Source organism: Symphodus melops (genome assembly GCF_947650265.1).
Source record: "Symphodus melops genome assembly, chromosome: 4".
In the NCBI taxonomy this organism is placed as follows: domain Eukaryota; kingdom Metazoa; phylum Chordata; class Actinopteri; order Labriformes; family Labridae; genus Symphodus; species Symphodus melops.
Genome location: NC_136694.1, coordinates 962783 through 978670, shown reverse-complemented (window position 1 = coordinate 978670; position 15888 = coordinate 962783). Strand labels below are relative to the sequence as shown.

The window sequence follows — 15888 nt, the reverse complement described above, 5'->3', positions numbered from 1 at the left end:
TTTGTCCCCAACTAAATTAACATGTTTATCAGACAAACGTTAAACCACAATACCATACTCAAGTCGTCATAATAACATTTATCATTTCTGGTGTTCACCTTCATCAAATATATCAATTACTGTATTTTTGGTTCCACATTCATAACACATTTTATTCATGTTATTATTCTGTTATTGTTCACCTTTTCTTTCATTAAATTCTGCACATAAAACTCAGAAGCTTGTTCGTGTGATTTCAGGTAGTCGATTGATCCAGAATTCATAATTCAGATATGAGGTTGATTTAATTCATAATTAATAACTTTATCAAAAATGTATAATTAATAACCTTATTAATTCCCATAATTAATACAGTTGTTCCTGGTCAGCCAGGTGGTGCCCTGTTTTTCTTACGAGGTGTGTTAATAATCATTTAACATTAAACATTTCACAACACTGGTTAAAAAAAGAAGAGTAAGAGGAGAGGCCTTGTTTGGTCCATCACTTGTAAGGAACATCCAGATTGTTGGGGGTGAAGTTGGGGTCATGCCAGCACCACCTCAGTATCTTTATTTCATCAGACAGGCCAGTCCTGCTGATAATACTGAACCATGTTTTCAGGGATCAATTCATCCAGCTATTCCCTTTATCCAGGAGCTTTTCAACCAATCGTTGATCCCCTAAACATGCCTGGATTGGGACGCTCTCTGACAACTTCTCTTCAATAGTTTTCCATCTGGCTTGATAATCAGATCTGCACCAGCAGACCAGGGTTCTCCACTGTGCAGATATATCATAATGTCTTAGAGCGCCCTTCTTCTTCTGCAGTTGAAGAGTTTGAAATCTTCTCCTTGGTCTTTTCCCTCGCCATATGTGCCGTGATATTAGTCTATCCCACTCATTGAACTGTTTCTCTCTTCTTTCTATTGGAAGAGTCTGAAACAAACAGAAGATTCTGGACAAGATGTTCATTCTCACAGACTCCATCCTCCACTCCAAGCTTCATATTGGAATTCCATCTCCTTACATCCTCCTGTATTTGTGTCTTCAATAAAGTCGAGTTCATATAAATGAGTCAAAACTTTCAGGATGTTCACTCTCAAGTATTTTATTTGTGTTTTTTAAAGATGGGAAAGAAGTAAGCAATGCTTGAATTTATTGTTGCTTTATCTGGCTCTGTTTCTTTTACCATATATCATATAACCACAATGTTCAACTTGTTTTTCTTTTATTCACATATAATCCATACCTTAATTTTCATTGGTATAACTAATAATGGTGCATGCACAAGTCTCTGGGCAGCTGCCAGGTCAGGGGGGAGTCAGATCTCGAGTGTAACCACAAATGAACTTCTGACCGTGTCGAGCGGTCCGTGTTGCATCGGTTCTGATCAGGAGATAAAGGTGTGAGTGAGGGGGGACAAATCCAGCTCGTGTGCCTCACTCAGGTGTTTCAAGGTTCTAGACAGAGAAACAGATTTGTTCTAAAAACAGAGAGTAAAAACATAGAGAGCATAACCATAAGTGATGATGCAGCCATTACAATAACTGTGAACCTTTGAAATACTGCAGATTGAACACGTCTCTTGTATCTGATGAGAAGCTGTCAAAAGAAGTCAAACAACATCTAAAAGAACACTCCAAGATCAATGAGAATGGCCAAGGATGGCCTTCAGTTTGATGGGAGGGGGGGAAGTAGCAGAACTAACATCTGGACTAAACAAAGCCAGACTGGAAAAGCAAATGTGGTTGGACTGTAAAATAAGAGAACTAGAGTTGAACCATGAGAGAAGATGAGACAACTCTAAACTACTTCAACTGAAACAAACTAGACATGACCTTGAAGATTTACTGACATATAAAGCTGAAGGGGCCAAAAGATATTATGGGATGGCTCATAGAGCCATTCACCTGTTTGCATTTCAACCCAATCAAATAGAAGAGTTTCCAAAATAATTCACCCCACCTCCGAGCAACTTGTGTTCAAACCGTCTGATACAGCAGAAGCATTCTCAACACGACGAGAATCTATACCATGAATCAGACTGATAACAAGGCAAATCACATATTTCCCTTCAAAAACTACAACTACCAACTTTATCAAAGGAAGAAGCCACAAACATGACACGGCCAATTTCATGTCCAGAAACATCAAACGCTCTAAATAATAAATCCCCCGGCACAGACGGGTTCCTGGAGGAACTGAATAAATGTCTGATGACTGAAGTCACAGCAGTATTGTTGAAAGTCTTTCATTTGGCTCTATCATCAGGTTAGCCTCCAACAACACGGTCAGAAGCCATCATTTCAGTCTGACATATAAGGAGGGGAAGGAGCCAACTCACGGCCTGTTAGCTTCCTCTGTAATGATTTAAAGATAGGAACAAACATGTGAGCACAGAGGATGAAGAAGAATATAAAGAAAAGAATTCAAGTGGACCAAACAGGGTTTATTCCTGCTAGACAAGGTGCTCACAATGTCAGGCCAACATTCAATCTGATAACATCTGCTACTAAGACCAACAGACACAATACCATGTTACTCAGTCTAGACATCCAAGAAGCATTCGACCGGGCCAACTGGAGTTTTTTACACTTTGGCTTGAACACAACATTTATAGATTGGGTAAAAATCATTTACAATGACCTGAAGTCAAGAATGAAAGTCGATGGATGTTGCTCAGGGTGCGTTTAAATTGTCTTTTCAGGACGGTTCCTAACTGAGTGAAATGAGCCGGGAGCGTTTCAGTGGCGGCCATGATTAGAGCCGTTTGAATTCTCTAACAGCTCAGAAAAGGTGGATCAATGCTTCTTTTATAAGCTCCTCTTAGCACAGGAAACATTCGGCCATCTTTTAACAAAGAAGACGACATAATGCCGGCCCACAATGCCTTGCTGCCGCAACGTTTCCAGCGAGTCCGTTTCCATCCGACCGTTGAAGAAGTAAGGATGAGTGAAAAGGGACGCAGATGATGTTTTCTTCAACACGTTTCATTGACCTCAGAATGCTTTGTGCAGTCGTACATGGGTATGCCTCAAACATGATGGATATCTACATCCATGGAGGTGTTTGAACCTAAATGATGACGGCTGAAGCTCATAGACATCCAAAGGTGAGCTGATGCATGTGAATGAAGGCAGAGAGTTGATGATTCCACAGCCTTCATTATTCAAGTGGTGTTCCTGTTCAGGAGAAATAAAGTGGAACAATTCATCATCTGCCTGCTTCACAAGATCCTTGTAAATAAAGTTCAATCATCCAAACAGGCACACATGTATCCTTAAACACAGGCTGATGTTTTCATCAACAATAAATCAAGTCTGCCTGAGCGTCACAAACAAAGTGAATCACTGAACTCATGAACTTCAACAGTGAGTCACTTGTGGACGCGCTGGGCAAAGAAAGAGGAAACAGGTGTGATTTGGAGAGCAAAGTGAACAATGAGCTCTCCTCCTCTTCTGAGAGGCCTGATAGGAAGGAGTGGATTCACCTGTGTCACCTGCAGCACAGCTGTTTCTGCTGCTCCTTCAGCTCAGGGATCGAGGCTAGACATGAAGAATCTGAACAGGAACAAGTCATCATTGGTCGTACTATCATACTTATTGTGGATTCATGTTGATGTTGGAGTGGACAGGAAGGTGAGCCAGAGCAACCGTTCTCAATGTGACAACCATTCACTGTTGTTACTCGTAGCCTGCTAGCCTCTTTTCCTTTTATTTCAATTCCAACCTCTTGGTAGGACCGGATTATTTCACCGCTAAGAAGGCACCGGAGAACATTTCTTAGTAGTCCATTTTCACCACGGCAGAGCCACACCATTAAAATCCACCGTCACATAAACGACACACGTACAAAAAGAAAGAAGTCCCTTTGTGGACATCAAGCTAATCTTGGATCCTTCACTCTTTATTTCAGGTAGAGCTCCTCATAGCAACATGGACAGAGACTTGATTTCCTTCCTTAACATGGAGCTCTTGTTCCCACTGATAAGAATGTAGTGATACTAATGACTTTCATTGATATCAAATAATAAGGTCACTCTCATGTTTAGTATTCTGGGCTGCATTGTTGTGCTAGCAGGAAATGATCTCAAAAGGCTTCTATGAGCTTCAGATAATCAGTGAGTACAGTCTGTTCTTCTTCTTTTCTCTCCTCCCTCACTTAAACAGGAAGGGGAGGAGCCAGCGCGTCCACGTGAACATGACGTAGATACGACTCAGGCAGCGTCACAGACAACTCGCCTGTCACTCCTTGTAGACAGTCAGTCCTTTAAATGTGTTCCACTTTGCTTGTTCAAAGTAAACTGGATGAAAAGATATAAATTGTTAAAGGAACTAGCAATGCCTTTTCACAGCTCCTAACCAAATCAGCCTCCGATGATGCGAAATGAGGATTTTCTTGTGTCATTGGAGGCTCCTTTTAAGACAAATAGATAAGAAGCTTTCCTGTCTCAGTGCAAAATGAGGCTGGATGCACAACCATTAAAAACTACTACAAAATACAACCATGTTTCTAATGATACAAGGCTTAATGCATATGGGTGAAGTATCCCTTTAAAAGACGACAACGGCCAGAGTCTAAAGAAAAAACACAAGCACCAGATCTGTCTCTGTGAGAAACACACACACACACACACACACACACACACACACACACACACACACCTATAAGGAGCGCAGTGATGTCACAGGAAGCAGAGATGTTTGAGTGACAGGAGAAGAGAGGACGTGTTGATGATGTGAAACATGTGTAGCCTAACTTCTAATGCAGAGTAGCATCTCTAGTGCTTGTTTGGATTGTTTATAATGTGCCAACATGACATGCTCGACCTTTGAACTTTGAAAGATTCATGGTATGATGAGGATGTAAATTCAGAGACGTGCAGAAAATGACATACAGAGAGAGAGAGACAGAAGGTCAGTGTGTCAGTCTCAGCACGTGCAAATCTTTGGCCACAAACTGAACATCTAACTGGTCTCTCTCTTCTCTGTACAGCCAAAGGTCGCCTCAGATCTCCAATTGATTTTGCAAATCCTGTTCTTCACAGAGAACACTTCAATCCTTATTGGATGCTTGTGGGTATCATAACCTCTCCTCTCGTTGGATTTCTCTAACAGTTGAAATGTTTCATAAAGCACTCTGTAAGTGGGTCAGTAAATATCATGAACAACTTGCCAATTTACAAAATACAATCAAAAAAATATAGCAATCAAGAATGTCTATTGTATGTTAGAACAGTGTTTTTATAAAGAAAGCAAAACAAACAGGTTGAAAACAACTTGAAAACTGAACTGCCAAGTGGAGCCTCAGTTCGATTTCTTCAAATAATGAGTTGATTGGATTGACAACACCTGTGAAGCTAACCTGAAAACAATGATTGATTAATGGTGAAGGGAGAACACAGAGGGAATGACAAACAAAAAAACAAACAAAAAACAGGGAAAAACAAAACAAACACACGTGGGAAGACACACAGACCAAAACATGACGCAAACTGAACAACAACTTGGTTTTTCTCTTGTGTGAACTACCAAGTGGAGCCTCAGAGTTCCATTCCAGGGAAATCTTTTACCACAAACTGAACAACTAAATGGTTTCTCTACTGTGTGAACTGCCATGCAGGACTTTGAATCTTCATTTCATGCAAGTCTTTTACAACACACTTGACCATCATATGGTTTCTCTCCTGTGTGAACTGCCATGTTGGACTTCAGATCTCCATTTTGTGCAAACATTTTACTACAAACTGGACAACTAAATGGTTTCTCTCCTGTGTGAATTGCAAAGTGTCCCCTCAACTGTCCTTTTAGCGCAGATGTTTTCCCACAAACTGAACAACTAAATGGTTTTTCTCCCATGTGAACTACCAAGTGGAGCCTCAGAGTTGCATTCCAGGGAAATCTTTTACCACAAACTGAACAACTAAATGGTTTCTCTCCTGTGTGAACTGCCAAGTGTCCCCTCAGCTGTCCTTTTATTGCAGATGTTTTACCACAAACTGAACAACTAAATCGTTTCCCTCCTATGTGAACTGCCATGTAGGACTTTGAATCTTTATTTCATGCAAATCTTTTACTACACACTTGACATCTACATGGTTTCTCTCCTGTGTGAACTGCCATGTTGGACTTCAGATCTCCATTCTGTGCAAATATTTAACTATAAACTGGACAACTAAATGGTTTCTCTCCTGTGTGAACTACTAGTGTCCTCTCAGCTGTCCTTTTAGTGCAAATGTTTTACCACAAACTGAACAACTAAATGTTTTCTCTCCTGTGTGAACTGCCATGTGGGACTTCGGATCTTCATGTCATGCAAATCTTTTACTACAAACTGAATAACAAAATGGTTTTTCTCCCGTGTGAACTGCCAAGTGGAGCCTCAGCAGGGCCGCCCCTGGCCAAGTGGGGTCCCTAAGCAGGATTTTATTTTGGGCCCCCCCCCTTCCAATAACATAATATTAATAATAAATTACAATAACTAACGATTCAAATGAAGAGCCTCTATCCACAGTGGAAGAACTTTATAGAATTGTTTTTGGTTTTAATGGTAAACTACACACTGAAACTATGTTAAATACTGCCCTCACAAAATGAATTTGCAATCAATGCAAATATGATTACAACTAATAACAATATGATTGAATTTGATGATATTTATACATTCAAATATTGTATGTACTTATTTTCACATGTTGTACTTAGGTTCTACATTTCTACACTTTTATACTTCTATTAAAAACATAGATTGATAGGCTATAAACCTGAGCCAACATATGACCACCAACTGGTCAATTAAAAACTCCTTTTTTTTCAATAAAGCTGAATATATTCAGTTAACAAGACATTTACGAAATGGTCATCAGGGCTGCTTGAAAATGTAATCTCCAGTCCACATCTAGACACAATTATCATCTCTTCTGTCTCATGATTAGCACGAGCAGACATGCCAGCAGTTTATGTTTATATGCCGCTAAGTTTTTTTCTTTTTTATTTCAACAACATACCCACCTTTAAGTGAAGCACGAGCCTCTTCTTGTTTGGACTTTTTCTTTCTTTTGCTAGCTCCCGAATCGTATTGACATTTGGAAGCCATCTCTCTCTCTCTACTCTCTGCCTGCAAGAAACTGCCTGCCGGCCTATCTGACCGCTGATTGGTCAGATGGGCTTTCAATCATTGCGTCTTTTTTTTTCTCTCTCTGTCTCTTGCCTCGGGCTGACTTGGTGGCAGTGCTCTACACGCGCCTCTCAGCAAAATTCACGTGCACCCTTTGTGCATTTGCAGAGAATGATCATCCTTTATTGATCCTGAGGGAAATTCAATTCACTTGCGCAAAATGGGGCCCCCCATGGATCGCGGGGCCCTACGCACAGCGCGTTTTCTGCGTTGAGGGAGGGGCGGGCCTGAGCCTCAGAGTTCCATTACATGCAAATCTTTTACCACAAACTGAACAACTAAACAGTTTCTCTCCTGTGTGAACCGCCATGGGGACTTCAGATCTCCATTCTGTGCAAATCTTTTACCACAAACTGAACAACTAAATGGTTTCTCTCCTGTGTGAACTGCCAAGTGTCCCCTAAGCTGTCCTTTTAGTGCAGATGTTTTAACACAAACTGAACAACTAAATGGTTTCTCTCCCATGTGAACTGCCGCGTGGGACTTCGGATCCTCATTTCATGCAAATGTTTGACCACAAAAATTGAACAGTTGAAGGGTTTCTCTCGTGTGGGTCCTCATGTGTACCACAACAGCTGCTCGAGAAGAACAACTTATTTTACACACTGAACAGCTGAATTATTGGCAAGTGAAAAGTTTGTGGCTGTAAATGACTGTCTGGATTAAAGTCTCTGTCTGGTTCTGCTCCTCCACAGTCCTCTCCATCAGCTTCTGTTTTTATATGCTGTGTGTCTCTGCTCTCTTCAGTTTGGTTTTCATGAAGCTGTGAGGACTGAGGTTTCTCTTCTTCTTCTTCTTCTGTCTTCACAGTGAGAAGTTTGAATGTTTAACATGCTGATATCAAACTCCTCCAGTCGATGGCTCAGTTCCTGCTGCTTGAAAAACATAAAGTTATACAAACCTGAATTGAACCACTGAGAGCACTACTTTACAGAGGGTGTGCAGGAGATGTCTCAGTGGGCGGAGTCACTGTCAGGAAGCAGAATCTGGCTTTAAATCAGACAGCAGCATTAAAAATCCCGGCTGTGTTTAAACAGCTGATTGTTTATTCGTCTGTATTTCTCCTGGCCGCACACCGCCTGCTCTGAAACACAGCTGGATTGTGTTATGTAACAAAGAGCCACATGTCTGCACAGTTTCTCCCTCAGAGCTGTGTTAACTGATATGAAGCGCAAAATACCACGAGGAAGGGACAACTTGAAAGGACGTTTTCACCTGCTTTTTGATTGGACGAAGAGCAGCGAGTCGACATATGCAGCGGTGAGTTACTGATGTTGCTTCTCAACAGAAAGTAAATCCATGCTTTCTTGTGTTCTTCATCAATACAGGAGTCATTAATGATGCAGATTACCGGATGTGACATGATGTCGGTTTGGGTTGTCCTTTTAAATCAACGTTCACTTTCACCAAAGCGGTTAGTATCAACACTTGAAGTTGTCAGTGATTAGTAACTTTTGAGTGCATAAGGTAAAGTCACTGTTGGCATGTATGTGTTTGCAGCGTTATAAAACATTGTTGTAAACTCTGTTGTTGCAAACGTTTCTTTCTGAACTCACAAACGTGATATGTGAGACAGCCAAGCTACCGACACGATGCAGCAGCACACCATGATGTTTTCCCAGAGGTCGACCAGCTCATTCATGATATCACCTGTTGAAGTGCACAAGTGGGATCACAAGGTGTCAGGACTTTATGGCACAATTGAAATGTGTATTTGTCCACCTCTGTTGTGTACTAAAGCATATAAACAAAAGGAACAGGAAGTGAAATGACAGAGAAACAGCAGGCTTCTGCACCATCAATACTTTTATTGTTGATACTAGTCAATGCTCTTTCTAACATAACATACTAAATGACTCAAGTGTCTTCTTTCAGCCACTTTCACTTCACTATGTTTTTGAATGCCGGACTTGAACCCGTAGTGTCATAGTCATTATTTCTTCTTCTACATACGTAAGGCCTCATGTACACTACCTGCTGCAAGTGTCCATTTGACCTGTAAGGAAAGACAACCTACGTCTGCAGGCTGTATACATTCATTTGAATTGAAGTTCATGTAACAGAATGCATTTTATATCCTCTTTAGATGCATCATTGGATCATTCAGTGAGGTGGAAAGCCTGCAGTGGAACGCTGCACGACATGCTGCAGTCAGGTCCACTGCTCCCTCTGTCCCAAAGACAAGTTCAAACCAGCCAGACTTCAGAGGTTCACCTCAAGGAAGCCGTTGCATTTGAAGGTAATGCTGTTGGATTTTAGATTAAAGACACAGAGAAAAAAACAGAAAGCGCCTGGACTTTGGAGCGAGCTGAGGAGCATGTTCATTCCACATCCTTGGAGCTGTGACGTTTCCTCTCTGCAGCTTTAATGCAGGATGACTTCATGAATGTAATCCAGGCTTCATCACATCTTCTCTGATCTTCAGCTGCTGCTGATCCAACACAGACCATGTGCTTCATGTGTCAGGAAATGAACTCTAGATTCTCCTCAGAGGTTACAGAGTCAGTCCTGATGGTTATAGACTGAAATCATTGAAGGAACATAAATCAAAGTCATGGCTTCAACAGCTGCTGTCATACAGGAAAGAATGAGAACAAACAATAAAACATGCAAAATATCGTCTTCCTGACTGAACTTTCTCTACAAACAAATTCCTCATCCTTTTCTGTATTGATCACTTTCTGCATGTGTTGTGTTCATCTCTTTATTAGAGTCCTATATACACAAGTCTTAGCACAGATTAGGTCGACAGTCAGGACAATCACTGACACACAAAAGATGGTTTGAATGAAATAACATCAGATCACACTTTACAGATCCAGCTTTATCCGACAGCTTCACACAGTAAAAGACCTCACTGTTAAATCACACATTAAAAACAAACATGTTAAAGCCTCGTGCAGTTTAGAAGAAGAGTATGGAGCGTGACGGTGGAGTTGTTGTGGAGGGTTTTTGGATCCTCTGGGAGTCCTCCTGATCAGGCTTTAAAAAAAACTGCTTCAGTCATTTGAAAAACGTTTTCAGATCATACTGTCGATAAATAAAGGGAAATAAAACAAAACATGAACAAAGTCATCTGTTCATTAAAAGATCAATCATTTTAATTTTTTTATTGCTTGATCTTGAACTTCAAATATGTGAAAAATCCAGAGAAACCCTCTTAATGTCATTCCACCTTTTCAACAGCAGATGGCAGCATTGCACTGTTGCTAAAGGGAGGTGGAGGGAACAACCCGTATTGTTGTTTGTGCACCAGCAGATGGCGCTATTCCCCATTTATATCTCACTTCTCCTCTTCATCTGCCTCAGGTCACTTCCTGGTTTCTCCTTCCCCTCTGATTGGTCGTTTTTTTGTCCTCTTTGCCCCTAAATGTGCGTACGCCTGGGTCAGAGTTTGCTGAACAGTTGAACATAAAGTTTGCGTGGGAAATGTAAAGAGTCCACCAGTTTCAGGTTCTGTTTTGTGTGTATGAAACAATTCTAAATGAGAGCCAGGTTAGGTTTACAGACTCCCTCTCTGGAACAGGAGTCACTCCTCTTCCTCGGCTTTACAAAGAAAATGAACATTAATTATGAATATAAATAAATAATATGATTAAAGTGAGTTAATAAAGTGTGCTCATTTAAAGAGTGCACTCGCTCCTCTTCACCTTCACACTGACCTTTGAACTCTCCCATGTGTGTTTAGCTCTGTTTCCTCCTTTATGAGCCTTTGACTTGAATGTGAAGAAATAAAGCAGAAGTGAAGTTCATACATGCTGACCTGAGGCCCATGGTGATAGACAGCCAATAAATAAGAAGCCTTCCTAACATTGACATGAAAGCCTTCAGCGTGTCCTATTTCTTCACACTGGTCACATGATTCAGTGTGTAAAGTTTCCTCTTGTTATCAGATCAAGTCAGAGGACAGAAGTGAAGCTGCTTTGTGTCCTTCAGTGTTGGACAGTCAGAAGACACACTTTGACACGTTTCATCTTTGATTCAAACGTTTGTAGAGAAATGAAGAAGCTGTGAGTGAAGATCATCAGCATCAGTGTACAGCGTCAACAGACATGAACGCTGATGAAGTCAACAACAGGAAACAGAGTCCAGTTTACACCTGGATCAAAGTGAAGCAGTCTGAATCAACAGTCCTCAAACAGAGGACACTTTGATTTCTCAGCATGTGGAAAACTGTCTGTGGCTCGTCAACAACTAAAACATGAGGACAAACAAAACAACATGTCAGTGCTGCAGGTTTGAATGTGTGGCTCGTCTCCCTCTATCAGCCGTCCTCTCTTCACATTAAACACACAGATGAAGGTGAACACTTGGGAGCATCACTGTTGGATTTGTTTGAGCTCGCTGTGACCGATAAACTGATGACATCATCAAAAGAAGACACATCATGATCAATATCAGGAAGACTAAAGAAAACATTAGATTTGACTTCAGCTGCAAAACATTCACTCACTTCTCTTCAGTCAACAGCTTTTATTCATGTTGGTCAGTCTGAACCTTTCACAGCTTCAAGCACTTTGTTTTGGATTCCAGCAGTTAGAAAGCACTTCTTCATGCAGGGTTCAGAGTGTTGCTCAAGGGCACTTTAACATGGTGGACAGGAGAGTCTGGGATCTGAACCAGCGACCCTGTGATTCAGATGATCAGAGAATACTTTAGATTCTGCTCCTGAATGCTCTGGATCTGATTGGACCAGAGAAGGTAGGCGGGGCTTTGAAGGCCGTTTTGGACGCCCCTGGGTTTGTCAGATATGAGAGCAGTTATCAGGTCAACAGCTGTTTATGTAGCAGGTCCCGGCTGGGTCTCTGCTGGCAGATATATAGATAATCCTGGGAAAGGAGTCCTGGAAATATTGGAAATATTACAAGGAAATGAGCGACGCAGGACAACAGCTGCTCATTCTCCATTCAGCGGATTATATTTATTTACAAACTTGAATTAATTGTGTAACTGCATTTATAGATTTATTTTGTATCAGAATCAAGAGTTTTCTGACCAAACAAGATTCAGAGAAACTTGTTCATGCTTTTATTTTCAGCAGGCTGGATTATTGTAACGGTGTGTTTACAGGCTTTAGTAAAAAATCTGTCCGACAGCTGCAGCTGATCCAGAACGCAGCAGCCAGAGTCCTCACCAACACAAAGAGGGTGGAGCACATTACACCTGTGCTTCAATCACTGCACTGGCTGCCTGTGTGTCAGAGGATCCACTTTAAAATCTTACTACTGGTCTATAAAGCATTAAATGGTCTTGGCCCTAAGTACATGTCAGATCTACTTGTAGAATATAAAACATGCAGACCGCTCAGGTCCTCAGGAAGAGGTTTACTCAGTGTTCCCAGAGTCAGAACCAAACAAGGTGAAGCAGCGTTTAGTCACTACGCTCCTCACCTGTGGAACAAACTCCCTGAACACCTGAGGACTGCCGGCACACTCAACTCCTTTAAATCAGCCTTAAAACTTTATTATTCACTCAGGCTGAACATCAGAAATATACTGTCTGCCTTACTGCAACATTCTTCCTTTTTTGATAGTTTTAACAGTTGTTCCTTTATCCAGTATTTTCACTTTTATTCTATTCCTTTTTTTTGATTTTAGTGTTTTAATATATTTAGTAAATTTGATTTTGACTATTTTCGTTTGTATTAAAATAAACTATTTTAATTCACTTAGTATTTGGTCCTTGTGTTTAGTTTTCCCTCCCTACAGCTTCAGTTCAACCTACATTTTGTTTCCTTTTGATTGACTATAATAAAAACCTTTTTTTTTATATTTTGGTAAAACGACTCTGCCTCTTCAGTTTTTTTCAAACTTATGTGTCTTTAATTTTCCTGTTTTGGTTCCAATATTTGTGTATCTCCTGGGGTGCAAGTCCCCAGGTGGCTTATTTTATTGTTTTACAGAAAATCCCAAAAATGCCCAAAAATGCCCACGCCCGCCCCGTCACAAAAGCTATATAAATAAACTTGCCTTGCCTTGTATCAGTCAGGAATGTGTTGGCCCACTTCTGCTGATTCTCAGGAAACCAGACTCTTCATGTTGATACCTGGAAGTCGTTTCACAACAGGATGTTGGTGCAACAGTGAGAATGAAGCCAAGCTGCTGGTTCTTCTTTTTAAGATTTATTTTTAGGGATTTTTAGCCTTTATTGGATTGGACAGTGGATACAGTCAGAAACCAGGGAGAGAGAGAGGGAACCTGCCTGTGTGAGGACTATAGCCTCGATGCATGGACACACACACACACTGCCACTGTGCCACCAGCACCAGCTGCCCCCCCCCCAGGTCAAAGGAGTCTGGACCCGCCCCTGAACACAGGATCAGTCTTATTCAGAGTTTGAAAGAAGGACACAGAGATGTGTGTCGTGTCTGACTGTAGCTCAGAGTGACCGAGGCTTTCTGACATGAAGCATCACAACATTATGACATCATATATGTTCAAGTGTATGATTGACAGATGCATCAATAAATGAGATGTAGATGCTGTGATCAGGTGGCCTCTCTATGACACAACGTGGCCTTCAAAGTGCCGAGTGGCTTCTTTAAGACTTGTTGAGCTGGTTGCTGGTTTCTCTCTTCAGATCTGACTCGTCTGTGGACGACGTGCAGCCGGACAGCACGGCCTCCTTCTTACAACATTCACAGGTTTATTCTGAACAACATGGATCCACTCATTTATTCTTTTCAAATCATTTCAATCTCATTCAAATTCAAATCAAAAAACTTTATTGACCTCGGGGGGAATTCACAGACACATGGAGCAGAAAGACAGAGCAATAAAAAATTAAAACACAGATTCATGGGGACGACTTCAAATGACCTTTTTACATAAGCTGTACATACAGGGGCGGCTGTGGCTCAGTGGTAGTCAGTCGTCTCTTTACAGGGAGGTTGGGGGTTCGATCCCCAGCTCCTGCAGCCACACGTTTGATTTGTCTTTGGCTGAAACACGTAAGCACAAGTTGCTCCCACTGCTTCGTCAGCGACGTATGAATGAAAAACATTTGAGATGTAGTAAGGCAACATCCACTTAGCTAAACATGCTAACGCGCTCTGCTGGGAGAGGAAAGCTAAATCATTGAAATTAATTTCTCAGAAGGACTCTCAGCCTCGGTTCTTTTTTTACTGTCTGATGTTTCCAGATGTGGAGGTGTTCAGCTCTGTTGATCCAAACTGAGCGATGAGCTGATGACAAAGTGGGACAGCATGTTGAGCTAAGTGGATGTTGAGGACAGCATGTTGAGCTAAGTGGATGTTGAGGACAGCATGTTTAGCTAAGTGGATGTTGAGGACAGCATGTTGAGCTAAGTGGATGTTGAGGACAGCATGTTGAGCTAAGTGGATGTTGAGGACAGCATGTTTAGCTAAGTGGATGTTGAGGACAGCATGTTGAGCTAAGTGGATGTTGAGGACAGCATGTTTAGCTAAGTGGATGTTGAGGACAGCATGTTGAGCTAAGTGGATGTTGAGGACAGCATGTTTAGCTAAGTGGATGTTGAGGACAGCATGTTTAGCTAAGTGGATGTTGAGGACAGCATGTTTAGCTAAGTGGATGTTGAGGACAGCATGTTTAGCTAAGTGGATGTTGAGGACAGCATGTTTAGCTAAGTGGATGTTGAGGACAGCATGTTTAGCTAAGTGGATGTTGAGGACAGCATGTTTAGCTAAGTGGATGTTGAGGACAGCATGTTTAGCTAAGTGGATGTTGAGGACAGCATGTTTAGCTAAGTGGATGTTGAGGACAGCATGTTTAGCTAAGTGGATGTTGAGGACAGCATGTTTAGCTAAATGGATGTTGAGGACAGCATGTTGAGCTAAGTGGATGTTGAGGACAGCATGTTTAGCTAAGTGGATGTTGAGGACAGCATGTTTAGCTAAGTGGATGTTGAGGACAGCATGTTTAGCTAAGTGGATGTTGAGGACAGCATGTTGAGCTAAGTGGATGTTGAGGACAGCATGTTGAGGACAGCATGTTGAGGACAGCATCACTGCAGTCTGAACCTTTCACAGCTTCAAGCACTTTGTTTTGGATTCCAGCAGTTAGAAAGCACTTCTTCATGCAGGGTTCAGAGTGTTGCTCAAGGGCACTTTAACATGTTGGACAGGAGAGTCTGGGATCTGAACCAGCGACTTGAACTCAAAGACGTCCTCATCGTCCCACAGGAAGCTTTAAACCTCCTCACACACACAAACAGGGTCAGCAGGCTGGGTCAGAGGTCAGCTTCATGTTTGTTGACTGGTGTGTGTCCTGCAGGTTCAAAACAGACAAAATGAGAATAAAGAAGAGAAACAATGGTGTGTGTGTGCGTGTGTGTGTGTGTGTGTGTGTGTGTGTTAGCGCTGAAGTATCTGTGTGTCAGAGAGAGGAGCAGGTAGCTGCAGCTACATTAAACGTCTTTTATACTCATAGCAAAGTTTTGATGAAAAAACTAAACGAGGCCTCGAGGCAGCGAAAATCCCTCGATGAATTTTTGTGATCGATTATTGGAGTTATTGGAGGAATGGTTTCAGCTGGAGACATAATGGATGGATGGAGTTATTGGAGGAATGGTTTCAGCTGGAGACATAATGGATGGATGGAGTTATTGGAGGAATGGTTTCAGCTGGAGACATAATGGATGGATGGAGTTATTGGAGGAATGGTTTCAGCTGGAGACATAATGGATGGATGGAGTTATTGGAGGAATGGTTTCAGCTGGAGACATAATGGATGGATGGAGTTATTGGAGGAATGG

General features: G+C 41.6%; 2 protein-coding genes and 1 long non-coding RNA gene across 6 annotated transcripts in view; 1 reads left to right on the top strand and 2 right to left on the bottom strand.

Moving 5' to 3' along the window:
* Nucleotides 1-15888, top strand: part of LOC306822700 (uncharacterized protein) — a 223317-nt gene that overhangs the window by 73203 nt on the left and 134226 nt on the right. The window lies entirely within an intron of this gene.
* LOC306822718 (V-set domain containing T-cell activation inhibitor 1-like) overlaps nucleotides 1-15888 on the bottom strand; it is a 217145-nt gene that overhangs the window by 151203 nt on the left and 50054 nt on the right. The gene's annotated exons all lie outside the window — the stretch shown is intronic.
* Nucleotides 9846-12085, bottom strand: LOC306822742. The gene is made up of 2 exons (XR_013778935.1): nucleotides 10818-12085; nucleotides 9846-10701 (listed from the first exon to the last, which is right to left on the bottom strand). It is a non-coding gene; the product is annotated as an uncharacterized lncRNA (long non-coding RNA).